This window comes from Alligator mississippiensis, chromosome 4, assembly GCF_030867095.1.
Source record: "Alligator mississippiensis isolate rAllMis1 chromosome 4, rAllMis1, whole genome shotgun sequence".
In the NCBI taxonomy this organism is placed as follows: domain Eukaryota; kingdom Metazoa; phylum Chordata; order Crocodylia; family Alligatoridae; genus Alligator; species Alligator mississippiensis.
Window position 1 is genome coordinate 123945559 of NC_081827.1, and position 27767 is coordinate 123973325.

A 27767-nucleotide genomic window follows, 5' to 3' on the forward strand; every position below is an offset into this window, starting at 1 on the left:
CTGGACCCCCTGGGGTCCCCCAATATGGTGGCTGTTCCCTGGACACCCTAGCCTTATGGGCTATGTGTGGCTCCTACCACCCCTAATACCACGCCCCAAGCCTCGCTGATGTGAAAGACATTGTTGGGTCAAACTACACGCCCGCTCTCCCGGGCCTCCTCTGTGATCTAGCCTGCTCCAGGCTCTCTCCTTGGGCTCACCGCACTGCTGTCCCCTCTCCTCAGGGACAACCACAGCACCCCATCCTTGTCACTCTCTCCCCCGGTCTCCTCTGATATATAGCCCCTCACTGGGACTCTCGTCCGGCCAGCTCTGGGCCTTCTCTAAAATAACCCAGCCCGCTACGGAACTCCCTAGCGAGTCTCCGGTCCTTTAGGCCCACCGCCCTGTTACCCTCTCTGGTACGGGCCCACCGTGCTACTACTCCCCGTCTTCCCGGGGCAACCACAGCACCTTGGCCTTGTCCTGGGTTTTTCACAGTGCTAGCCTGTTACCGGGCTCGCTACTCCTGTCCTGGGTTTCTTAAATATGGCCCCTCTTGGGCTTCTCAATAATCGCCCCTCCCTGGTGCTGGGGTCTATGCACCCCGCAAGTGACGCCCCTGCTGGCGTCTGCTGTGCCCGTCCTGGACTCCCTAATATGGCGCTCCCCCTCTTTGGGGCTCACCGTGCCCACCTTGGGCTCCTCAATAGACCAATATGGCGCTCCCCCTCTTTGGGGCTCGCCGTGCCCACCTCGGGCTTCTCAATAGACCAATATGGCGCTCCCCCTCTTCGGGGCTCGCCGTGCCCACCTTGGGCTCCCTGATAAAAATCGCCCCTCTCTCTGGGGCTGGGGTCTACGTACCCCGCACACAACCCAGGGTCTGTGTCCCCCGTTCGCAACCCACTGGTTGCGCCTGCAACCCACCGGTTGCGCTCCTCACTGCCAGCTATGCCTGCACTGGCGCGTAAGCTGCGCCTTCACTGGTACTGTGAGAATAATGCACCGTCCTGGCGCTAGACTGTGCCCTCACTGGCGCTGCGGCACCCCACACTCTCTGGGGTCCCTATGAGGACACTGCGCTCTCCTCAGGTGCTGGGGCCCCCACACTCCCGTGGGGCCCTTTATGAGGCCTCCTCCAACCCCTACAGCCTCACCCAAACATCCGGTGTAATATCACAAACACAACTTCAAGCCTCCCGGCTATAACTCAAAACACAACCCAAAGCTGCCTGGCTATAACTTAACATCATGGCTTAACTCCGCTCGAGCGGTACTTGCTGTTAACCCCATGAGCTCCTACCTCTCTGGCTGCTGGCAGAGAACTGCCAGCCTGGCTCCAGCCCTGGGCTTTATAAGGGCCAGGCTCTGCCCCCTTCTGGCCAGCTGATCCTTATCGATTGCCCTGGCAACCTGCAGCTGTGCTCGTTACCCTGGCAACCCTCAGCTGCGGCTATGTTCTGCCAGGGCTCTCTCTCTCTCCCTGGCAGTTTCTCCTCTCTATGAGCAGGCGCACCAAGGTGCCCTGCGACAATTACATTAAGTAGGTTTACCTTCATAAACGTGCTTTTGGGTATCACAGTGCCCTTCCTAAAGTCTTGTGGTCTTCTAGGAATTTATTGCTAAGTCAGGTCACAAATAGCATTCTATAATGCAAGAGGTAAAGCACCAAATAGAGAAGCTTGGGTGGTTCCTTCTCAGGATGAAATGTCAAGAATGACTTGAAATGAACAAAATGTCATAAAAACATAGACCACCTTCCCAGCAAGACACTCCTAGCCACCATGGACGTTACCAGCCTATATATACCAACATCCCACACCAGGATGGCATCCAAGCCTGCCTTACATATCTACAGGAACAAGATTACAACCCAGAATACAGACCCAAAGATATTACTGAGCTTATACACTTCATCCTCACACACAACAATTTCACTTTTAATAATCAACACTTCCTCCAGATGATGGGAACAGCTATGGGCACTAAAATGGCCCCACAGTATGCCAACCTTTTTATGAGCCACCTGGAAGAAGACTTCCTTAAGAACTGCACCATCAAACCCTTGCTGTACTTAAGATACATTGATGACATCTTCATCATTTGGACTGAAAACCTGCAATCTCTAATTGAGTTCCACCAGAAATTCAACAGTCACCATCCCTCCATCCGATTTTCTTTAGAATACTCCAGCACCAACATCTCCTTTTTAGACACAATGATCAGTATCCAGAAGGGTAAAATACAGACCACAATATACAAGAAACCCACAGACCAACATACATATCTGCACAGAACCAGCAATCACCCTAAACACACCAAAAAAGCTGTAATATACAGCCAAGCCCTCAGATACCACCGCATTTGTACTGAAGAGAACATCCGGGATCGCCACTTCACCAATCTTAAAAAGGCTTTCACCCAGCAAGGACATTCCTCCAGAGAGGTAGATTGCACGTTTGAAAGAGCCACCTGGATACCACATGAAGAACTGCTGCAGTACAGAAGAAAAACCCCCACAAATCGCACACCGCTGGTTATGACGTATCACCCATCCCTTGAATCTGTACAGAAAATCCTCAAAAAATTGCAACCCATATTGGAAAGAGACCCTATTCTGAAAAAGATCTTCCCAGAGCCACCCATCCTAGCCTTCAAACAAGCACCAAACCTCGCCAACCTCATCACCAGAAGCAAACTTCCTCAAGCCCAGAACACACCAAAAGGATCCAGACCGTGCCATAACAAGAAATGCAAAACCTGCCAACACATCTCCACCACCCCCACTATTACTACACCCCACAACAGAGCCATCAGCATCCCTGGATCTTACAGCTGCACCTCCAGAAATGTAATATACCTCATCCAATGCACCAAATGCCCTGATGGAAGATACGTAGGAGAGACCAAACAACAACTGCACACCAGAATGAATGCACACCGGAAATCCATCAAAGACAGAAACACTCAATTACCAGTGGGGGCGCATTTCTCACAGGAGGGCCACTCTCTCCAATCTCTCAGTCCTGATCTTCAAGGGAAACTTACACAGCGCTTCCCAGAGACGAGCCTATGAGCTCCATTTCATCAGCCTGCTGGATACTAGAGATCAGGGACTAAACACAGACATTGGATTTTTGATACATTATAATCTGCCTGGCAACTGACTCCCCAGCCCAGCCCCTGGCTTCTTTACTTTTCATTCCATCCAGGAAGAGCACACGTCAACTGCTGAAGCTTCCTTAGCCTGACGAAGGGTTTTTGAACCCGAAAGCTTGCTTAATAACTATTCTCCAACCATTTGGGTTGGTCTAATAAAAGATATCAAATTCACCCAAGGAACCTTGTCTGCAAAATGTCAGCCTGAAGTCTTGTATCATTAAAGAAATTGTAGATGGTTTTTGTTATGGAAGTCCATCAGTTCGTACTGAACAAGACAAACAAACAAACAAAAACAGAGATGGGAAAAGAGAAGAATAAGTGGCATTTCCTAAACATTTCATTTCAGTGGGATACTTAATTTGTTCAGTGGTATTCTTTTATATGACAGGCTAAGATGTTGCTATCCTTGGGAAGATTTATTTTTTTTAATATTTCCAAGGCAATTTAGTTTCAACCAGAACTTTCAAAACCTTTCTGGAAGATCCAAGGGAGGGACTCAAGGAACTATGGGAAGCTGGGGTGCGCTTGTTTTAACAGAGTGATTTCTGGGGGCTTGTAACATTAGATACATTGCCCATTATAGGAAGACCTCATTGTATTTGCATGAAGTGCTCTGAAAAGCACTGCAACAACATACTAAAAAGAACAGCTGTGGACACGAATGCATTAATGTTCATTGTGTCAACTGAAGGGGCTGAGGAAGAGGCAAGTTGATGTAGCTGTGATGCCAGTAGATTGGGCACTTGGTTTACTTCTCAACTATAATTGAATCTGCATTTCAAATGAAAGTACTTCCTGCTGATTCATGCTATGATGGATCGAGAAGTGTGATTGAGTGCAGAGTTGAAGGCTGAAGTGCTATATATAAGACACGCATGGGCCAGGTGTCTTGGTGAATGAGCAGTTGCTGGATTTTTTGTTTTAGCTTTGCTTTGCATTGCAGTAATAATAAACTCTTTAACTGTAATCTGAAAGGACAGTTTTTATAGGGTTTACAGCCATGGTAACCACTCAAGGCTACCTAATACTGTAAGCAAAGGGTTTGTTTTATTTTATTTGTTTGTTCAGTGTGAAACTGAACTAAAACTACTTACATCATTGCACCCTGGCTACACCCTGATGCTAGTGATTTAGCATTAGAAAAAATGCAATGGATGGTGATGTTGACATCTTCTATTTATGTATTTTTTTTAATAATTCATAGTTTAGTCATTGTATTCAAAACCTGAGCCATGCCAATGCACTTGCTCAAATTTAAGTAACCTAGTAATGGGAATAGGTGGAAAACACTATTATACACAATAAGGTATACATTTTCAGTACAAAAATAGGATCTTCACATTTCAAGCAACCGATTTAATGTGATAAGCACATGAATGGTCTAGTGGAGACCAGAAATCAGTCTTTCCTCCTGTTAGGTATGTAAGTAGACTTTGATATCTAAATGCAATTCTATTTCACGTGTTCAAATTTCTGAAAATCCATTAATGCATGAAATGTTATGACGTCTTACTCTGGGACTAAGTCCCAAAAAGCAGTTAGAAGGAGTAGGCACAACCCTCTTGCATAAACTGTTTTTCAGGGATTTCAGCCGGCTGAAATAGAATCCCACTTAAGCTCATAAGTCCGCTTACTCACCTAATGGGTAAAATAGCATCTAGTTCAGTGTGTGTTTAAGTTGTGCATGTTCTTATTTAGATTATGGGATCAGGACTTAACCTTTCCTACAGAAGGTTTTGTTTGTATGTAGTGTAACTTCATGGTTTTGCATCCTATCTAGAGAGGGATGCTTTTCTCTCAGGGTATAGACAGGCATTCAGTTAAGGACTAAGAATTTCTGGGGAATTTCCCGCACCGCAGAAACACATCCGGAAGTGTGTAAACATCTGTTCAAGTGCCCAGTCACTTGGAGGACCAGAGAACCTGGCTGATGTTCCACAGCCACAGGGCCAGTGTGCAGAGACCCCAGCATGCTTTGCAGGGGTCCCCATCATGACGATCCCAAGGATAGCCAAGTGCAAAGAAAAATTGGTCGACCACCTGGGGAACCATATCCACTAGGGACTTTTATTTCTACATGCCCCCTACCTAAGTCACACTTTGAGTGTAAAGCCACATCTCACCTGTTCAGTTTCCATTGCCAAAAAGGCTTGTTCATTTCACTTTCAGCCCATGATGGATCCCTGCCACTTGTAACCCTGTGGCACCAGATCCAGATGATTCTATTTTAGACTTTGTTATGGAAAGTTATGAAGATACCATAGAAAACAATCTTAGTAGTCATTAGTTGATTCACTTTCAAATAAATGGAGAGACAAAGTATATCTATAATTACTGTGTTTACTCGAATCCAAGACAAGGTTCGTTTCTCCTCATTTAACATAGGGGTGGAGGGGGGTAGGGGGGAATGCCTGTTGTCTTGGATTTGAGTGCAAATCAGTCAGGTGAGGTAGACAGCTGTTATGGCTCTGGCTCCAGGCCCAACCCACAACATCTACCCCTTACCTGCTGCCTGCCTGCTGCCTCTGCCCCACCTGGCTACTTCCCCATGCTCTGCTCTGGCAGGCTATGGCCCTGCTCTAGCCTGGGGCATAGGGCACAGCCCCAGCCTGGCCCGGTACTCATGGCAACAGCTGTGCCTGGACTCTGGAGCTGGGAGCAGAGCTGCCATGCTGCCTTCACTGTTACTGGGCTAGCCTGGGGAGAACAGGCAGTGGGGGGCAAGAGGTATAGGTTCAAACTTCTTGCCTTCTCACCTCCTGCCCCCTGCCACCGCTTCCCCCACTACAGCGGTGGGGAACAGGGATGAGGGATCACATTTATAATGGTCCTTCAATAATTAGATTCTGCAAGTGGAAGACTGTAATAAATGTCTATATATTTCCATGTATAGAATCGAATTATCAGGGGGTTGCCTTAAAGGTGGGGTTGTTTTGGGTTGGAGTAAATACAGCAATTTATTTATTTATTTATTTCCAATGGACAATTTTTGTCTAACTAAGGGAACTAGTTAGTGAAGTCATCTGAAAGCAGGAGTTCAGAGAAATGAATGCAGAGAAGACCAGGAATTTCTTTAAGTCTGCTGCTGCTGGGTCTAGTTCTTGCTGTACTCTTGCTGTCACAGAGTCAAAGTCTGCTGCTGCTACTTTTGATCGTTTGTTGAGCTCATCTGCAGGCTGGTGTGCCATCTCATGTATAGTCATGAGGACATGACTGAGACCCTGACCCCTCCACAGGGCCTCCACTTCACTAACCAGTTTGGCATAGGCACAGTAGAACAGGCAGTGCAGGAGTTGTTCCTGGAGGTGGGGAGGAGGGGGCTCCTATGCTGGCTTCACTTTAGGAGTGGGGGATGGATGTGGACTTTCAGGTCTCCCCTTTGCCCTGGATATGTCATTTTACACTTGTAAAAGGTAGGTACTCAACTTTGGAAGGAGCTGGACACAAGCTAAACCATGCACAAGCAACCTTTGCTTCTGAAGTGGTTATCACATTTGCCTCAGGGAAAAGATCCCTGGTTCAAAACTGGCAGAAGAAGCTCCCTGCTCAGTAGTCTTTCAGCAGCCTGGCTTGTAGGTAATCTCAATGGTGTTGATGTGAAAGAAATAGATATTTTTTACATCAGGAGGGTCTGGGAAGTGGATTTCTGCTACATGCCTTAGGCAGGAAGGACTTTGTCTTCCCCACAAAGAAAGACAAGGCTGAGCAGTGTAACCTCATGGCTATCTGTGGGCCTGTCTCTTCCTCCCTGGGGCAGTAAAGTTGGGGGTGCCAAAAACTCCCTGGAGCTATTGTTGGGGTGGGGAAAGGGAAGAGCTAGCAGCATAGCTTCCTGGCATGTTGTAGGGTAGATGCACATCCTGTGGTTCTCCATGTAATTGGACGGGAGTTATGTGGCAGTAAAAAACATTGCAGTGCCAAGAACTTGCTGCTGGAAGGAGCTAGTGTGTAAACAGAAACATCATGCTGGAATGCTTGTATGCTCACTTTTTGCCACACGAAAAAGGATTTCTCTCTAGAAATGTAATGCCTATGTGTAATGCCCATGAGCAACTCAATCCTTCTCTCTTGCCATATGTCAAAAGAATTGGTTTTGTATTTCTCATACTATCTGACTGGTCTCCCTGAGAAAGGGTCAGATTCGTCTAGGGTGACTATCAGGTAGGTTAAGGAAAAAACTGAGGAGAAGTAAAGAAGAAGGAAAGAGGATATTTTTCTGTCTTCTGTTGTTCTTAATTGTCCTCATAAGTAAGCCTGGAAAAACAGAGCAGTTCATTGCATATGTTATACCCAGAAGTGGTTCTGTGCTTTTTTTTGTGCTCATTATGGAAAGAAGCCAGGTATAAAGCTGTTGGTCTGACCACATGTTTAGTGTGGACTGCTGAACTGCATCAGATTTCTCCTTCTCCCCTCCACCCACAATTTTTTTTTATGGAGGTCTCAAACTTTTTCTAAATATTGTTTATCTATATTTGTAGAGAGATCTCTATATTATAGTTATTCATTGTGCAATTATAACAGGGGCAGACTCTAGGCAGACTATGAATGAGAGAATACTGCATTTAGGCTTGGAAATGCTTGGATTTCTCCTGTACTCCTTAAACCTATTGGCTTCAAAAGTCCTTAAGAAAGTCCAAGAGAAACAGCATCCCTTTCCAAAGAGGTTTAGATTGCATCATGTAGGCTCCTCTGTCTGTAGAGTAATATTTGGTGATGTAATGAAAAAATGTGGAAGTGGTATTCTTCAGACCTCAGTCTCAACCAATTCCAGCCCAGACAAAGGACTTGAAGGGGTGTTTATAGCTATATTCAATGTGCAGATGAAAGCCAAAACTTTCAGCAGTACCTTGGTTTATTCTGTACTTTTGATAAATTCTCCACCCTCTTCCCCAGACCAGAGAGAGGAGGAAAAGATGTTGGCTTTGGAAAGTATAAGCCAAATACATTCTTCTTCACAAACTTTTTCCTAACGTGGTGTCTCTCAGCTTTATTCTGTCAGAGTGTATTCATATGAGATGTCCTGACATTTTTTTTTTCAATAGCACATGTACTTTATTAAGGAAAAATACAGCATTTTTAAATTATTGCTTCAACAGCTTTTCATCATAAATGCCTACTATAGCCTCTCCATTATGAAGTGCTCATTTGATGGGGGGCAGAAAATAACCTTTTTTTTTTTTTAGTACAAAAAATTATTAACAGTTCTCCACCCCTTGTTTTCTTTCACGTTTCTCCAATGAATTACTCCTACAGGGAGGTGAGCCCCTATTTACCTTATTCAGAGGTTTCTTCTCATTGCCTCCAGTAAATAAATACTTCTGGGTGGCCTTTCCTGACCAAGCTAGCTAATTACCTTCCTACTATGGAATTTATATAACCCTCTGCTAATACTTTTAAGATGACCTTGGCTCCCCAAGCATGCTTTATTCCAGTATGTCTATGGCAGTGTTCTGAAAAAAATGTTCAATTCCATTTTATTATTTCAGTTGTTCCTGAGATGACATGGAAGGCTCATAGTAGAGTGTATAAATTAGACATTTTAAAAGCTAGCACTGACAGTTTTAAAGAACATAATAGTAAATTGTGATCCATCTGCTCAGTATTTCATTTCCTTCTTTCCCCATTGCTTTCATTTTGCAGCTGCTGTTTATTAATCTGACGTAGAACACATAGACACACAGACTGCATAATGCTGTGCACTCCCTCACCCCCTTTTTCTTTTGTATTGATAATCATGAGTATGACTAAAATTTCAGACTAGACCTTCAGCCCAGTAAAGTTTATGAAGTCTTTGACTTTGGTGGGACAAGAGTTTAGCTTTGATTTATATTAAATGCTTTTTTATATTTATCACTTTGCATATTGTGGTAGCACGTGAAAGCCTCGGGAGAACAGTTTCACATAATGCAAGGTTGTATCTAATCACACAGTAACTGGTCCTGTCCCAGAAACCTTTAAAATCTGAATAGGTAAGATAAAGAACAGTAGCCAAAGTCTTTAAAAAAATCATTGGCTGACATTCCTTGGTTATGTGGAAGATTTAGTGGCTGATGTTTAAATAGCTCTCTTTGCAGCTCTTTGCAGTAATTTAGTCCTCCTTTCTATCAAGAATGAAGATTCTTTGTTGTACGCTTGCATGTCTCACCCTGTTCATACTGCTAATGGAGACAACTATGGATGCTGACATAAGGATGTTATAGTACTTCTTATTAGGAAATGAGGAGGGGAAGTCTGTTTAGAAAGGCCAAACACTGCCTACTTCCTTCTAGTTTGGAAACCTTCTGATCGTATGCTAACTTCATTACTTACTAATTCTACCTCTTTCTTTCATTCTAGAACAGAGAGACAAGGACAAGGAGAGGGATAGGAAGTAGGGGCAAGCTTCAGTCTTTGGGAAGAGGCAGCTATAGGCAGCATTTGGGGCTAGCTCTACCCTTAGTACTTGTTCCTTAGCTCCCTTTGATAAAGAAGGACACCTCTTCAAAAATAACTACTGCCTGTGGCCCTCATCCTCCAGCAGATCTTACCTTTGTCCCAAGACTGTCTCACAAGTATCCTGCACAAAAGGCTTTACTAGCATCCTCATCCCTTGGTTCAGTAATGATGGTAAGCACTGCGTCTGCAGGGCTTCCTTCTGTAATTGTCTCTCTTCCTCTCCAGATGCGATCTGTGAAGAATTGAAAAGCTGAGAGGCATACAAAACCCAATCTCATTGACTTGTCAAGGTCTTAGGGAAAAATTTAGGTAGAGTCACCAGGGACAACTCAGGGTTCTGCAAAGAATTGCTAACCTCAGTATCCACTTTTGTCCTCTTTCATTTTGAGAGTGGTTCAGAGAGCTTTTCTGCCATCTTTTGGATCCAGTTTTCTTTTTCTTCTTTCTTCTTAAAATCCAGTTCTTACTTCTGGGACTTCCTCTTCTCCTGAGGCAATGCCATACCCAGATGTCAAGTGTCCATCTTCCCTTGCCCTTTCTTGCTCCCCTGGCAAGTTAAGCAACCCTGGGCTGAGAGCCCCCAGTTTCTGTAGTCTTCTCATAATGACCCAAGTCATCATTCAAAACCAGTAGGGTCTTATGATAGAAGTCTTGCCTTCATGTATCCTAACAAGTTATGTCCCCACTACTCTCAACAGTACTTTCAACTACTCAATTTGGAGACTGACTGACATTTTAGGGGGATTTTAGGCCATTTCCTTCTAGGACCTATGGTTCAAAATATGTCATGGGGCAGGGAAAACTTGACGGAGTGACCCTTTGAGGCACAATCTTGACATCTCCAGAATCCTTGCTCTTTGCAATTCAAGATCTTCTGAATAGAAGAAGTATCTTTGGGCAAGAGGTTGGCCATGTTATTCTGTTATATTGCACACCTCCTTTCTTTTGGAGGCATACCTAGCAGATTTTTTACCCTGGGTAAAACCTTGCTAGAGAGCAGGAAAAGAGAGGGAGAGTGGGGCAAGAGGATCAGGGGAATAGAGGATCAATCTTACATTGCTTAGGGACTCAAAGCTCCTGGCTGCTGTTGCCACAGAGACTTCTGCCTGTTTTTAACTGTTGTTGCAGCACAGATTCCCCAGGGGCTCTTATTCTGGTGTCTTCTCTAAGTTGGCACCTCAACCATGCTCCTGCTTTCTTGATCTCTGTCTCAATATTTGTGAATACAAACCAGGATCATGAGAACTGATGACCTGCATGAAACCAATAATCAGTATAACTCTATCCTATTTCTGAGGGAGGTCAGTAGCAGCTGCTATAGTAGAAAGTGCAAGAATTTCTCCAGTAGGTAACTATGAGATAGCCTAACTCTAGAAAAAAAAGTCTTCTAAATTTTATATTAGAAATAACCTTAAGGTTTTTATATAGCTTCCAGAATTCTTGGGAAGAGTGAGTCATGTTGTTGTTCTTCTCTCTTTCTCTCAGAGTATACTCCTTTGCTGGAACAACCTCTGAATTACTTGCTTTTGTTTTCCCAGACAGCTGAACCACTGGCACCATCTTGGCCTACACCACGGACCCTTGGGAGCTTTTCTTTTTACCCAGCTGGCTGCTTACCTGTATCTTTGATACTATCTTCCTGTTAGAATGAAGGCTAGTCTCTTGGGGTGTGTCACCATCTGGGCTTCTGTCTTGGCTAAGGGTACTTGGTTTCCTGGATAATACGGAGAGAAAGAGCCTCAACTCACTTTGCCATTCATACCCAGGAGATCAAGTTCTCTGAAAAGCATGTTTTGGGACAATGCAATAATTAGACTATGATCATAAAGGTAAACTAGCAAAGATGAAGTCCCTTTAAATCTCTTAATTTGGGTTTGAGCAGAAATGTTGTCTCTTGTGATTCTAGGAGTTTTCAAGGGATGAGCAAAACAGTTTTGTAATTCAGCAATCTAGTGGCTTATGGAACAATGTGTCTCTGTCATAATATATATGACCCACTTTGGGAACATCAACATTTGAATTAAACTCAGCAACTGAAATAATATTAGCTCTGCCTCTCAGTTCTGTAGAATCTGTGGTGAATTGTGTTAAGGATTGCTGCATATTCTCTTCTCAGTGCTGCCTATTGAGGTGTTCTCTTATGCAATTTTTTGAAAGGGAATAACAGTAATGCTCACTTTTTTTCCAAATGTAAATACACTCTTAAATATTTTTTTTAAATCAGAATACAAGTTTCAGTTTCCAAAAGAACAGCTTTGTGAAAGCATACTTCAGTATAAAGTATACTATATAATAAGGATATACTATAATTTACTCTACTGTACTGTACTATGCTATATTTTTCCTTATATAATAATAAGGATATAATACATTCAATGTTGGGTCCCCATTTTAAGGTAAAAGTAGTATTTTTTTATTTTATACTACCTTAGGGTACATGCAAATGTTACACTTAGAACGACTTAATGTTAGTTAGGTCAATCTAAGTGCTGATCTCTATAGATGTTTGGGGAGGTTAAATAGTTCACCTGAGGAGGTGAACTAAGTTGGATCAGTAACATGTTAGCCCCATGTAACAAACATCTGTACATGTTCAGAACACAGCCTCGCTGCTCACCCCAGTCCCAGGGCTCTGCTCTTTCTATTTCTCACACCCACATTGACCTGGCTATTTTTTGGCCTCTGAGCCCTGGACAGGCAACCCTACAAACCCATCAACCCCCATCAGCCTCTCTGATCCCATCAATCCCCTCCCCATCCTGCATGCCTTCCCTCCCCTCCTCTCCCCTCCCCACAACTTACTTTGATTGGGTTCCCAGCACTATACAGGGCACCGGCAACTGGTTGGCGACCACCCGCAGATGCCACCAGTAGTGTCGGGGGGCAGGTGTGGCAAGTGGTGACCGCCCGCAGGCACCACTGGCAGCATCAGCAGCGCTTCTCTTAGGTGGTGCACATGCACCAGCATGCACCCCCTGTGCGTTGCCAATGACAACTGGTTGCAAGACCAAGATCCATGCTTCTTTAAAGTTTTTTCTTAAATGAAAACCATTTCCATTTGATACCTCTGGTGAACTATTCTTTTTAAAGTCTGATCCAGTTCTGAGTCCTTTTTGACTTGTATTTCATTTCATGAAGATTTATTTTTCAGGACTGTATTGGAGATTGGAGAAATAAATTCACTTGAAAGGATCTCGGACTGCTCTCTCAACAGAAAAGGAAGGGAATCAACAGTGTCCCTGCTAGCTTCATATGAAATACTGACTTTATAATAAGTCATTTGAATAGTGTATAAATCCAGAGATTTTGGAACTGCCTCTTTTGTTAAGCAGTGAGAAGCAAGCTTTCCTTGATGATACTTTTTATTGGACCAACTGTATAATTGGGAGAAATGTTAGACAAGCGCTTGGGCTCAAAAACTTATTAGCTTATCTAATATCTCCCCCAACTTTACAGTTAGTCAAATAATAAAAGATCTCATGAAAAAAAAAATTCTCTCATATTTCCTGGAGCATCCTGGCTACAACACTCCAATCCTTTTTATTAATTGGCAGTAACAGAATCATAGATTACTCCATGCTGAGACTGAATTTTTCTCTTAGCCCTAAAAGTTGCCCTTCCAGGCATCCTGGCAGAGCAGGGTACAGAAGCATTTACTGCCACCATGTAATGTGCCCATTCTTTACATAGTGCACTCTTTCACCAGCATGGAATTTGGAAGGGATGCTACTTTGAGTACTGATACGTTAATACAAGTTTCAGATATTTTAAATGCACAAAAATCAACATGTGCAAGTGTCCCTTGCATATATTGTAACTGTTTCCTTGCAGATCTGTAGGATTTTAAACCTTGTGTGGGGCCTTGAATAAAAACCCCAGCATGTGCCTAGAAATTATATTTGAGCTAGTAAGAGATCTGTTTGCTCTCTTGACCAATATTGTTCTCTGCATAAGCTGTCAAGCTCCTTGGTTCTGGAATTTCTCAATTTCTACAATCTAAATGCATATTAGTGGTTATTATTGTGGGGCCTATCGTGTACTATGTTCTTTTGCATTCTAAAAAATATTTACTTTTTCCTCATGATACTAGTCCCCCCTGCCCCTCAACATTTGCTTCCTATCATAATGGTTTCTTTTCCTTTTTCTGTTTGTATTCTAAAAGTTTCTTCCTTAATTGGGTTGTCTGAGAGAGAGTTTGAGTTAGTCCATAACTTTGGCATTTCTGCACTTCAAATCTTGGCTCTACTTTCAAAATAATTTACTTGATTTAATAAAAAGCCTTTAATAAAAAAAGAAATTGAATGAGACATTTATTACAATGTGAGATCATAGAATCATAGGGCTGGAAGGGACCCTGAAAGATCACCAGGTCCAGCCCCCTGCATGAGCAGGAAAGACATCTGGGGTCAGGTGACCCCAGCCAGGTCACTGTCCAGTCTTCTCTTGAAGATCTCTAGGGTAGATGATTGCTCCACCTCTGGGGCGAGCTTGTTCCATAGTCTGGACACCCTAGCTGTGAAGAAGTTTTTCCTAATGTTCAGCCTGAAACTATCTTCCAGGAGTTTGTGGCCATTGTTTCTAGTTTTCTCCCATGGCGCCCTGGTGAACAGTTGTTCACCGAGCCCCTGATGTATGCCTCTGATATAGTGGTAAGCCGCAATCAGGTTTCTTTTCTTTAGGCTGAAGAGTCCGAGATCCCTCAGCCTCTCCTCGTATGACTTGCTATGCAAGTCCCTGATCATACGGGTGGCCCTTCTCTGGACCCTCTCGAGCTTTAACACATCCTTGTTGAAGTGCAGTGCCCAGAAGTGGATGCAGTACTCCAGCTGCGACCACACCAGTGTTGAGTAAAGCAGGAGAATCACTTCTTTGGTTTTACTGGAGATGCATCAATTGATGCATGCCAGAGTTGTATTGGCCCTAGCAGCTCCTGCATGACATTGCTGGCTCATATTCCTGCTGGGGTCTATTGTTACCCCCAGATACCTTTCATTTGTAGTGCTGGTCAGGTTAGCAATGCCCAGCCTGTAGGTGTGCTGGGGGTTCTTCCTTCCCAGATGCAGCACTTTGTATTTCTCTGCATTGAACCTCATCTGGTTCCGTTCTGCCCAACATGCCAGCCTGTCTAGATCTGCATGTATCTGCAGCCTATCTGTGGGCATGTCTGCACAACCCCATATCTTGGTATCGTCTGCAAACTTGGGCAATGGGCTTGTCACCCCCTCATCCAGGCCTTTGATAAAAATATTGAACAGCACTGGGCCAAGTACCAACCCCTGGGGTACGTTGCTGCCCACATCTTGCCAAGACAACACCAATCCATTCATTTGGGCTCTCTGTGTCCTACTCTGCAACTAGTTTTGCACCCACTTGATAGTCCCGCAGTTGAGCCCAATATCTTCCAGTTTTCTGATGAGTACCTCATGAGATGCCAGGTCAAAGGCTTTCTGGAAGTCAAGGTATATGATGTCAACCACTGGGCATAGATAGGTATGCACCAGGGTATATATATCCAAGATTCTGTAACTGTATTTTATTGAAAAGAATCAGTGTTTGAACATGCATTTATTCTCTATACAATGCGAGTTAAATGTATTTTCATGCATATATGAAATCAGTCTTGGAAACTATGTGCAGAACTACATAGCTCAGTTCCCTATGTGATTAAAAATAATGAATGGAAAGGCATGCACCAAATGATTATTTAATATTAAAATGTATTATTTCTAAAACAGATTTCATCATGTTTGTCAAAGGCACTTTGCTGCTCTTAGAATTAAGTTCACTGTGGAGATTTGGAAGTGTCAATATGAAGCTAATCTTATAATTAACAATTTGAATAATATTTCACTTTGGCAGCACTTCAGGATCTTTAAGGTCTCAACCGTTTCCCTTAACAATCCACTTTGAGAGAGAAGTAAGATTATCTTCACCTTACAAATGAGGAAAGAAAGGTCACTGCTTTGAGGATTTAAAAGCAAAGATTCCAAATGTTAAAGTAAAAAATCTCTCATGGTTTCACAATGCCAAAAAGCCTAGCTAAATGTTACCAGACATAACACATGCACATTTTCATTTTCTCTTCTCTAGCCTGAGGACAAATATCAGAATATTTCAACATAAAAGATTGCTTTTCCATAAAGTTAGAAATGCTTGCTAAAGAAGTGGTTAGAATGAAAGTGCCTGCTCAGCTATAACCTGTCTTCATTGAAACATTATGTTTTTTATTTTTCACACGTCGGAAAGCCTTCTGGGATAAAGTTTGACGACTTGTAAACCTATGAGCTTACAGAACAACTTCTCAGAAGGACAGATTATTAGCAAAGAAATATTGCTCTAAAATTAAAAATAGATGTAGAAGTGATGAGAGGGAGAGAGAATATTTAAATTAAAAAAAAAATAGCTTATGAATATATGTTAGTGATTTAAGGCCTATTTTTCAATCAGATGCCTGCCATTCTATTAAATTAAATTGCAGTTCTCTTTGTATAATTGGAAAATAATTTGGGCCAAAAATAAATTTGGTTAATACTTAGCTAGATGTGGTTCCTGACCCCAGGTTTTATTGCTGTTGAGGCCAAAAAATACATGTGTTCACTTGAACACTGTTCTAAATAAAGATTGATGGACCTACAAGTAGAAGTTGAAGCATGTTTACCTTTCTGAAGCCTTCTATGTGAATTAAAATAGCACAGGAGCTATGCCTAAATAATATTATTAAGGTTTTAATGTGAAGGCTTTGAAAGTTAGGAAATGCCAACATTAAGGTCATTCGTGCCACCTCCATTTGATCCCCATAGGCTGCTACCTGTGAAAGCTCATGCCTCTCTGAACCAGTTTGTCACTAAGGTACCACACTACCTTACTTCCTGCCTCTTGTGCCTATGTAATTTCCTAGGCTTTTGAGTGTGTGTGTGTGTGTGTGTGTGTGTGTGTGTGTGTGTGTATTCATTCAAAAACCTAGGAAATTACATAGGCACAAGAGGCAGGAAGTAGGATAGTGTGTTACCATAGTGACAAACTGGTTCAGACACATGAGCTTTCCCAGGTAGCAACCTATGGAAATCAAATGAAGGAGGCACAAATGTCCTTAATGCTGGTATCTCCTTACTTTCACTTTTTGTATTTGTTTGTTTATTTCATGGCCAAAGCAGAGAGTTTTCCCAAACTCCCTTCTCATAAATTACTGAACTGTTTTGGATGCAACTTTCTGAACATATTCAGCTTGAAGGAAACAGTCACCCTGCCTGGAGAATTTCACCTAATGGCTAGCTTGGAAAAGATGTAAGCAATTGTAAGCAGGGTTATAATGAGAAGTGCGCAAAAGCCTGAGAGTTAGCAGCCCCACTTATGATGTGGCAACCTGTGGCAATGAATATAGCATAGCATCTGGAGTTAGGATATATAGGTTCTTTTTCCTGGCTGTGCTGTTACGTCATTGTGCGTTTTGGGGAAATTCAGCATTTCTTCCTCAGTTTCTCTGGTTTAACAGCTGGAAAAGACTATTTAGTCAACATTGATTAGTACCAGTATTTTCACTGTTGTGGATAAAAGGTTGTATATGCTCCAATTCCTAAGAATTTTTTTAATGAATAAAAAGCCAGTTAAAATGGAGTCATGATAAAATTAAACCACAAAAGAAATTAAAAAGAAATAGTAGGCTGTATCAAAATACAGATGGTTTCCTACTGAGGTCTAGGAAAAACGTTTCAAGCCACTTAAATACTGAACATTACTCCGCACAGCAACAATGCTTTCCTTTGAAAGCACTGTATTTTAAGAGAAAAATATCCTAGTTCTCATGGTAGTTAATCCAACCTCTGTTTGATGAGTTTTCCAACATTTCTGTTCTCTGTAGTAAAATTCAGTACTGCACATTCTGAACTCCTGAAAACCTATGTATGCTGCCATCTGTGTGAGCTGCCATATGTTTCTTTGGTCTGTTACAGCCAGAAACTGTAAATGTCCTTTCACTGAATTATATGTAGCAATAGAAGCCTCTCTATCTCAGTATCAAGATAGTATTTGTTTTGGAGAGCCTCTGATTGGAGTTGTACACATTTTAACATATGCTACGTATAGAATTTGAAAGTAGCCTTCCTGTAATTTGTCTGCCTCATTTACTGCAAGAAAAAAGGTCTTGTAGTTCAGACTGCGGGTGATGTTTTTAATATTTTTCATGTAATACTTCTGCCTTTTAAAGTGGAATATTGACAAGGTTCTACGACACCTGAGTAAAGTTAAACATCTTTTTGTTCCACCCCAAAGATTCTTCAAGAGCCCTTCCGATTTATTTATTTATTTTTAACTTTTGTGCATATGTGATCTGAGCAGGAGAAAGAGACAAATGAGACCTTGGAGGCCCAGTCAGACAATTTGTTCAACACACACCTGCTTTTAGTTTGGTAACCTTACCAATAGATGCTGAAAGTCATTTCTGCCTTGCATTCTTACTATGTATTTTTATGTATACAATTTTCTTGTGTCTGTTTCTAAAGTAACTAATTATGTGGCTCTGCCATTCACATGGTTATGAGGTCTCTGTGTGCATTTATAATCTACATTCATGGGTCTGCAAATAGAAGTAATTAAAAAAATGGCTTTCACTAGGTAGTTTTTAGTGTAAGGATTAAAAGCTCAGAGTAAACTCAAATATGCAGTTCCCAGGGGCTATTTGTAGTTTCTCGTATGGGAAGAATGTCAAAAAATAGACCAGCACAGTGACTTTGGATTTAGTGTACATAATACTTCTAAAGCTGGTTGACAAGAGTGTGGACATGCCTATGTGCCACCCTACTTAAGTAATACATTTCCTGTACATTCATTAACAGGGTTCCAGGGCACAGTTACTGTAGGTTTCAATTTTTTCAGCTTTTAACCTGCTGGTACAATCTGTCTTTATTCTAATATAGTAGTTTCAGTTTTTCTTGGTACTTGCTATTTTGAAAAACTTTTGGGTCTTTGCATTTTCCAGTGAGGAGGGTTTCATTAAGTCATAAGCCTATATCAGGACTTGTATTGCTAGGTCTGTTTCTTACATGATAACAGACCTTTTGCATTTCAAATTGTGACCACCCACCTTTTCAAAAGAGGTAGAAAACATCAGCAGCAGCTTGGAGTGTTTGTATGCGAGTTTGTTGCACCTGTGAAAATCTCAGGTATAGAGCATGGAAATATAGCTACAGTATTTTCCCCTCCAGTACTGCACATTTAGCATATAAAATGCAGACCCATTCACTTTAATTAAATTTCTAAACTTATTGAAAGTTTTTTGAAGTCATTAGTGAAAAAAATTTCATTTTATTTCACTGCCACGTAAACATCCGCTAAGGATCATTTGTTGTTCAAGACCGGTCTCACTGGTCTTTCTTTTTAATTAAAGAGAAAGTGTCACTCTGTCTAAAACAAAATAAATCCAGCTTCAAAAGTTGCACACTGGGTAATATCCTCACATTGGTGTGGGCCTGTTAACTTTCTTGTGTCAGAAAGAACTAGGGATGTAAATCAGCATTTCCCAACTGGTGTGCCGCGGCATTTTAGGCTGGCATCACACCCTCTGCCTGCTGTTGCTGTGGACACAGACAGGCAGGGGGCATGGCTCCAGCCCAAAATGCCATCCAGCTGACCATGTGCACCCCCCAACCACCTCCCCCACTTCTGTTGTGTTGTGGTGCTTTTTTATTTAGGTAAGTGTGCCGTGGGGCGAAAAAAGTTGGGAAACGCTGATGTGTAAATATCATTGTAAAAAATATTCATTTAACCTCCTCTAATTATACCGGTTAAACAGTTGACCCCAGTAGCTCATACATAGTTTAATGACTTCCAGTAGGAATGGCCCTTGACCTAGCCCCTTATTTTTACCATGTGCCTGGCACTGTGCAGGCCCCAGGCCGCTGGTGGGGAGCCACTAGTAGTGGGTGGCGAGTGCAGCTGAGCCACTAAGAGGCACCAGCCAGCTGTGGCTTTCCTTTACCCCCCTGTGCAGGAGCTGGTGCTGGAGAGGGAGCCAGAGCTGTGGACCTTTTCTGTCCCCAGATCTTGCAGCCATGGAGAGGGAGGTGTTGGGCCCCCCCACAGGGGTCAGGTAGGGCCTTCCTGCCACAGCAGCAAGACTCCAGGCCCTGCAGTGGATCTGCCTGACCCCCCTACAGAGGCAGGGCCCAGGCAGGGTGATGAGCTCCCTGTGCTTCCTACCATGCTTGCTGCTGTGGTCTGAACCTGCAAGGCTTCTCTGCACTGCTTGGTTTGGTACTCCCCCGCTAACCCCAGGGAAAAGGAGATCATATCCCAGCAGGGCAGCCTCTGCCAGGCGTGCTGTGTCCTTCCCTCTCCCTCTTGTGGTGCTGGGGCTGTGCAGAGCTTGGTCCAGCCCTGAGGTGGGGCTGAGTGCATGGCTGGCTCGGCCTGGAGGTGCTGCAACAGCTGGAGCAGGTGTCACTGGGTTGAGTTGTTGCCGCTGGTCTCTTGTACAATGACTGCAGCCCCAAGGCTATCCTGAGGGATGGCGATATAACAGCTCCACTGTTGCAGCCCTAATGCTCCCCCTGGTATCCCTGTTGTGCTGCCACCCTCAGAAATGCCCTGGGGCCACACTTGCTATGCAGGGGGCCAGCAGTGACCCCGTACACCTGGCACCACCTGCTCCAGCTGCCACAGCATCTCCTTGGGCTAAGCCACACACACTTTCAGCTCTGCCTGAGGGCTGGGCCAGGCCCCATGCAGCCCCAGTGCCATGGAAAAAAGGGTGGGGCTGCAGTGCACCTGCCAGAGGTCACCCCATTGGGACTGGACCTCCCCTTCCCCCCCGAGGTGAGCTGGGGAGGGCCCAGCAGCAAAGAGGAACCTTCCAGGTCCAGGCCACAGTGGCACAAGCATGGCAGGAGGCACAGGGGGCCTGTTGCCATGCTCTGGCCTTACCACTGCAGGAGGGCTTGCTGCTGTGGTGGGAAGGCCCAGCCCTGCCAGGGTGGCAGAATCCAGGCACAGGAGAGATCTGCAGCCCTGGCTTCATCCACATCCTCAGCCCCTGCCCATGAAGACAAGGGGAAGCCATAGCTCTAACTAGGCAGTGGCCCCTAGTGGTTCAGCCATGCTCGCTATGTCCCACCCACGGCTCCCCATTCAGCGGCCAGGGGTCTGTGTAGAGCCAAGGGCATGATGAAATCATAAGGAGCTGGGGCCTTTCATGCTGGAGGTCACTAAACAATTAATGGTAAGTGGTAAATGGTATAAATATAATTGTCATTTAACTGTTTATATCCCTAGGAAGAAACTATTCAAAATCAGAGGGCAAGTTAGACAAACACTTGCTAGATGCTGTCATGAGGTTTTTTCCAGCCCCACATTCTGTGATTCAAATTTAATCACATTACTCCACATGCTCCCTAAGTGGAGGGAGATGGGGGCAACTACCTGGGATGCCCCTGGCAGGGAGGAGGGAACACAAAAAGTGGCTGCTGCCAGCAGCTGCCTGTTTGTGTTTGTTATCATGAACCAAAGTTGCTGTTTCTTCCTTGCCCCAGGCACCCGGTTGTGTCCCTACATTCTTAGCTGCATAAAAATATTCAAACACTCAGTATTTTCATGAACTTAGTATTTCAATACTTTAAGTTGGTAGTATGGTCCATGACTTTCTGTGCCTGACCCATTTTCCATTGTGTTATAACCTTGTAAGGTAAAATGTACATGTGCCTCAATTGATTTGGTAGAATCTGATAGTCTGATGGGCATCAGGGCCAAGATAACCTTGCTGTGGATCTATTGCACTAATCTGATGGGAAAAATCTTTTCATTCATTTGAAAAATACACAAATAGAGCGCCTCCTCACCCAACTAAATACACACCTTTGTTAGAGGACCTGGGATTAAAAGTGCTTCAGACTGCATTTCTTTTACAGAGATTCTATACTTAAAACCAAATGTCCTGGAAATGCTGACAAATAAATGATTAATAGATCCTTTCTCAGTCCTTTCTTAGGGCCTTATTCCACATTGCACTTTAAGCTGCTTAAATGTTGATCAGTGTTAGGGCTAGCTCAAGTGTAGAGCAGTCACAACTTTAGGCTAAAAGCAGCTTCTACCTGCTAAATATCCCCCATCTGCACAGCTGTGAGTTGCCACTACAGGGTTGGTGAGTGTGGTATGAGAGAGCTGGAGAAGGGGGGGGGGAGGGGAGCCACAGGAACATGCAGCTGGGAGGTGGAGAGTTAATAGAATGGGGTGGGTAATAACATGGGAGGTAAAAAGGAAATGGGGATTGGGGAAGTCAGCCACTGAAGTATAAAATAAACAGAATGTAAAAAGAAATAAAGAAGAAGTTAATTAAAAAAGAATGTAATGTTTTAATAAATTGGGATTTGGGATTAGTGTGTGGGGGGTGCTGGTTGTGCTTCTGGGGCTGGCTGGGAGGTGGGAGTGATGAGGGAAGGCATGTTTGGGGGAGCTACTGCCCCTGCCCCAGGAAGGAAGCCCCAGCTCATGAGAACCCAATTCAGTCCTCTACCATGTCGCTCCCCCCACCCATCAGATCCCACTCCTGCACCCATCCATGCCCTGTGACTTGGGTAGCTGGCATGTACTCTGCAGACTGTTTGCATGGGATCAGGACGGTCACATCCTGGGGGCAGGAGGTGAGTTGGCTTGGTGCCAGATCTGCCTTTGAGTTCAGAGGAAGAAAGTTTGTTCACATTGAACAGGAGGGTGGGGGACAGGACACTGCATCCTGGGATGCTGTAGGAGAGCAACATGGGCAGCTCATCTGTGAGGAGTCGCCACACATTAATGGAACAGGAGCTGGGTAACACGAATCAGAGAGAAACCTGCCCTGGAGTGGTAACTTTAAGCTGCCTAAAGCGTGCTTAAAACTAGTTTCAGGTGTTAATGTGTGGGCAATCCAGGAGTTAAGAACTCCAGGATCCACCTAAAATTAATGTGTAATGAGGCCCTTAGTTATTGGAAATTTAGATAATAGGTGTTTCTATCTGCAAGGCGGAGAGGAATTCACAACAGCAGCTCTACATTCAGTGTGCCACTGACTGATACTCCTAGGCAGGGCTGTTCCTAGGGGCGCGCAAATCGGGACAACTGCTTTGTGGGGCCCCATGGAGCTGGGTGGAGCAGTGGCTGGGTGGAGCGGTGGCTCCACGTCCAGCCATTGGCTCCCCCGCTGCCTGCCTGCTGACACTGCTGATGGTGGCGGCAGCTTCTTGGGGTCTGGGGCCCATGGGATTGGAGCAGGGGCAGGGCCCCGCATGGGTTGACTCGTACCAGGCCCCGCACCCTGCTCAGGTCACCTCTGCTCCTAGATTTCCATGATCCAGTGATTGGCTTGTTCTAACAGCTGGAGGAGCAGGTTTCCACCTTTTCCTCTTATTCCTGTTGTACTATTTAAACACACAAGCACACACATGGAGGAGATATGCTGGTGATTCCAGTCACAATTCTGGATCAAGTCTCAGGCATCTGTGAAAGACTTCACTGTCTTAATTTGTTACCCCTACAATCCTGTACTGAAATAATCCTAAGTGATTTGAAAGTCATTTTTCCTTCTATTACTAGACACTGATTCAATGCAGTATACAAGTCAGACCAGGGTCTTGAAAGAGATAAGTTGTGAGGCTAGGACTGTGTTCCTTTTAGCAGAGCTGGATATCAGAGAGCCTGTTTACTTTCCAAAACCCTCTGAAGTGCTGATGCCTCCTGTTGAACATGCACAGTATGTGTATCATTTGCATTTTATAAACAGTGCAGGAATTTCAAGGATGCTGACAAAGAAGTTGCACTCCAAAAATTAGTGAGTGGCTAAGCACAATCACAGAATAACTCTGAATTATGAGGCAGAGGATAGTATTTTAATACATAGAGACCTTTTAAATACTTTTCATTTTATTTAAATACTTTTCATTAAAATACTTTTTTACTTTTCTCTTTTCCCAAATGTAAAAAAGTATATATCTAAAAAAATTGCTTTGGTTTTAATGCTGAGTGGTAAAGAAAAGAAATAGCCTTGTGCTGACTGGCAAAGAGAAGAAATAGCTCGGCTTTGAGTCTGATGCCCTGTTCCTTCCTCTCCCCTGCCCCCATCCTGAAGCAACCTACATTTCTTGGCTCTGTTCAGCTATTAGTCTGTTAGAGCTGTGACGTAAATGACTCGCAGCAAGTGACCCCTGTGGCAAACCTGTAAAACATTATACAGCATGAATAAGAACTTTCTTATTAAGCTTGCAGCTGGCTAGATGCAGACATATGGCAGTGAGGATGTTTTGGAAGAAAGGTACTGCTTGACAAAGAACCCAGTCTCTTGAATAAGGGTTTATACTGGCACTTTGCTGTGTTTATAATACCATATCCTGGGGTATAGTTTTCTTTTAATTTTTTATATTGTTATTTCACTTTAACCTAATAATTTCTTAAATTAAGGAGATGGAGAAGCTGAAAGTTGATATTGATATTATTTTTTCGCAGGTTTCTGAGACTGGTGCTATTCTGCTGTGTGAGATGTTTTGGAATCCTAGGCTCAAATGTACTTAATACATTAAGTGAAGTAAATTTGTCAGGACCATCTGTGTCTTTTATGAGCACGATATTTTTATTTTTTCAAAACACTTCCCAGAACAGACATCATGTTGACTAGATTTTTTATATGTAGATCTTTGTGCTTCTCTTTTCCCCCCTTTTAGATGTTAGGTGACTGTCACTGGCATTGGAAACATACAGGTTCTGGCATTTCCAAAGGAGGATCCTACATGTAGGAAAAGAGACTTCCTTGATCCCTCAACTTTACATAAATAATGATAGTCTTCAATCAGTCAATGATGAGGTGCACCTTTACCCTGCCTTCGGCCTGACTTCAGACTAACACGGCTAACTACCTCTCTCATCTCATCTTGCATCAGAGTATAGTGAGACCACAGATGAATGAAGTGAATCAGAGATGAATAAACTTTCTTGCGTAACAGCTCATTTTATCAGAGCATATCACCAAAACCTTTGCATCTCAGCTTCAGTTAAACTATAAGGTGTATTGCTACACTGTGTGCTTCCTAAATTTGTTCCAAATCCAATGAGGATTCTGCAAAATTAGTGCTTTTCAAATGCTTTAACTTCCTCAGAGGTTACAAATGGTACATTAAATATGCACTTCTACTGGTAGCCATGTCTGCTTGGTAAATTTAACCATACCTCAGAGTGTTATCCTCAAGTACACTGCACAACATCAGGTGGGCTGTTTTCAAGACCAGAAACAATAGCGGCCACATCCATGCAGACCATTTGGCAGGCTGATGAGCATGGATGTGTGATGGTTCTAGCTAGCTTGCCAAAAGGCCACACACGTGTGGCCACACAGTTCATTATTTGGGAGACAGCCACCTTCTCTGTATACAAAGGGAGGTCTTTGGGTATAACTTCTATTATCACTTCTTATTTTTAATGAAGCAGCCCTTGAGAGCCCCTGTTATAGCTCAGTACCCTGTTGTGCTCAGGGCTATACAGATCCAGAACAATGCAGTCCTTTCCCTGCCCCAAGAGGTCATAGCCTATGTTAACTTTTTGCTTGAGGGCTATGTTAACTGTGATTGCTTTAAAGAAATTCCTGCCCTGCATGATATTCAGCACCTTGCAGGAGCAGGTCCTTGTTACATGGGATTTCATGTTTTAAATACAGTAAATTGTTTCTGTTATAGTTCTCGGCCATTTCATTCACTAACCAACAAGCTCTTCAGCTGACGAAGGCTGAGTTGCTAGTGCTGAAGACTGCCCTTTCAGCGCTATTAAAATTCTGAGCTTCAGTAACATATTACCATATTTAATTACATACTTTTTGCACCCAGTTCCCTTAGAATCAGTCCTCCAAAACTGGAGTGTGGGTCTGAAGTGTGAAAGCTGATCTTTCTTTGCTGGAATAGAAGCGTGCCTCACTGGCTGCCAAATTGGCTGCCACTTCTCTATGGCCATCAGTCAGAAAGGGGAAAGGCCAGTGTTAACCCTTTCGCAGCTGCTAAGGCATTTGCAGTAACTATTTGTAGAGCACTGTAGCTCAAGGCAAGTGAGCTGCTGCATGTAGTCTGTAGTAAGAAGGCTTGTGATGCAGAAACACACACTGTAGTCTTTACAGGAACTTGTATAAAATATACTATTCACAGAAACCAAGTAGCAGTCTTGCTACTGCTCTTGCAAGGGTCTGTGAGTATCCTCATTGTTCTCCTGCCCCACCAGGAAGTTCCTGTTGCTTCAGCCAGACCCTGTTTTGGGTTGCCACACTATCTTACAGGGTTGGCCATAATTCTGGAAAAATCATTTTCTTTTTCTTTTCTGCATTCTGCCTTCCCAAAACAGGATGTATGTTTTATTTGTACCTGTGTAGTATGTAAGTAAGTAAATATCAGGGTATGTTCAGAGAGATAGCAGGGTGGCATTGTAGGGCTTTTATAGATGTGCTCTGGGGGATGTGTGTGGCAGGGGGGCTTTAATTAGAGCAGCTCCAGAGAACCGCTCTAATTAAAGTGCCTGAAGCATCACGTATATCAGTGTCTCCAAGCTGAAAAATGGTGGCGGGGGTGCTTTAGCTAAAGCTTGTTCAACAAGCTTTAGTTAAAGCACCTCTGCTAACATTTTTCAGCACGGGGACTCTGCACATGACACTGGAGTCTGCTGGAGCACAGTAATTAACAAGCTCCAGCGACTCAATCAAGTCTTCCCTGACATGTTGTAATTGCAATGCATCGGAGCAGCCTCTCTGTACGTGTGTAGGTGCCCAAAGACTACAGTGCTATCTTACCCTGACTTTAGACTAATATGGCAAACTATACCTTTCCGCTTATGAATGGCTTCATGCTCAGTCAAATGAAATGGGTTAAAATTAACATTACATTCTGTTCAATTTATATCTCTTGCAGCCAGCATTTGTTTTCTGTTACAGAGAAACCTGAAAAAATGTGTGTTCATAACATAGGAATTATGTTAGGAAAAGAAAAAAAAAGTTGGCAAGAGCTCAGCAGGAATCTAGACTTTTTATTTACTATTTCAGTGTGGCAGTCATGGTCCTATCTCTGTCTTAAATGCACAAAAGCCTGGCTCAAAGTCCTGGGCCACAAGAGAATTTCTTTGGAAAACTGTCTTTTTTGCATGTATTTGAATTCATTGGTCTTAAAAAGCCATTTGCCTGCACTTCAATAAATGAATTAGAAGGTTGCCTAGTTGCTCTATAGCATTTTTAAATACTTCTCTGCCCATTGATGAAATAACTCAGTGGTTCTTATTTTTAATGTTTTTCCAATCTTGGTAAATCACGAGATCGCCACACTGCCTTCATGCAAGACACTCTTTATCCTTTTATATTACTATTGAAGATTTGGACTTCATAGATAAATGTGGGAAAATCCAAAGGAGAAACAGGTTTGTTTTAGCTTCTAAATAATACCTAATGTTTTAAATACTTCAAGGGATGGAGAACCTCTGCTCAGTGTAACTATTATACTATTGTTCATTAACTCGGTGTAAAAGTTATCTTTTCATTTGAGTCTGTGGGAAGCTCTTAATAGTTTAGTTTATATTAGACCTTCAAGAACTTCAGAGGGGCCTAAGTTAGTGGTCTAGTGGTCTGAGTGAAGGACGAGGCATGGCAAAAGTCATGCGTTCTTTGTAGCCTTGATGATCTTATTTCTGTGTCCAAAGTGTGTTTCCCTGCCTGCTGAAAAATGAAATTTCAGTGTATTCACTTTACTCACTGAGGCTTTGTGAGAAGTTAGAGGGTAATCTACAGAAAGGAGCGAGGCACCCAACTTTGAAAACCAGCCCAATAATATTTGTAAAGTAGTGCTGCTTTCGTAAGTGAGAGTGGAATTCTTTTACCCCTTCATGGAGATTTTGGCAGGGTTTTAAACAGAAGAGAGCACTCCTCTATTCAGTGAATCACTCTTTCAGCATATCAGATGAATGAGGAGTGAGCCATGTGCTCTGCTACCACATTCCCAAGACAGAAGTCAGCCACAGAGGACTGTTATGCAGATGCAGAAATACTCAGAAACTTTTTGTTTCAACTCATGAATATAAATAACACTTGATGAGTCTTTCACAGCTTTTTTTCATGGCAAGAAGTAGAAGGAAGCCAATTACTTCATGTTTCTGAGTTTGTCGGAGGCTTAATATCTTTTAGGTCAAAGTAGACCTCAACCAAGCACCTTCTGACT

At 43.2% G+C, this 27767-nt stretch overlaps 1 protein-coding gene and 1 long non-coding RNA gene across 3 annotated transcripts in view; both read left to right on the plus strand.

Moving 5' to 3' along the window:
* The window catches only part of PDE3A (phosphodiesterase 3A), a 398418-nt gene that overhangs the window by 190657 nt on the left and 179994 nt on the right, over positions 1-27767 (plus strand). The window lies entirely within an intron of this gene.
* LOC109283630 (uncharacterized) lies at positions 23566-26770 on the plus strand. Its single transcript, XR_002090879.2, has 2 exons — positions 23566-23851; positions 24043-26770. It is a non-coding gene; the product is annotated as an uncharacterized LOC109283630 (long non-coding RNA).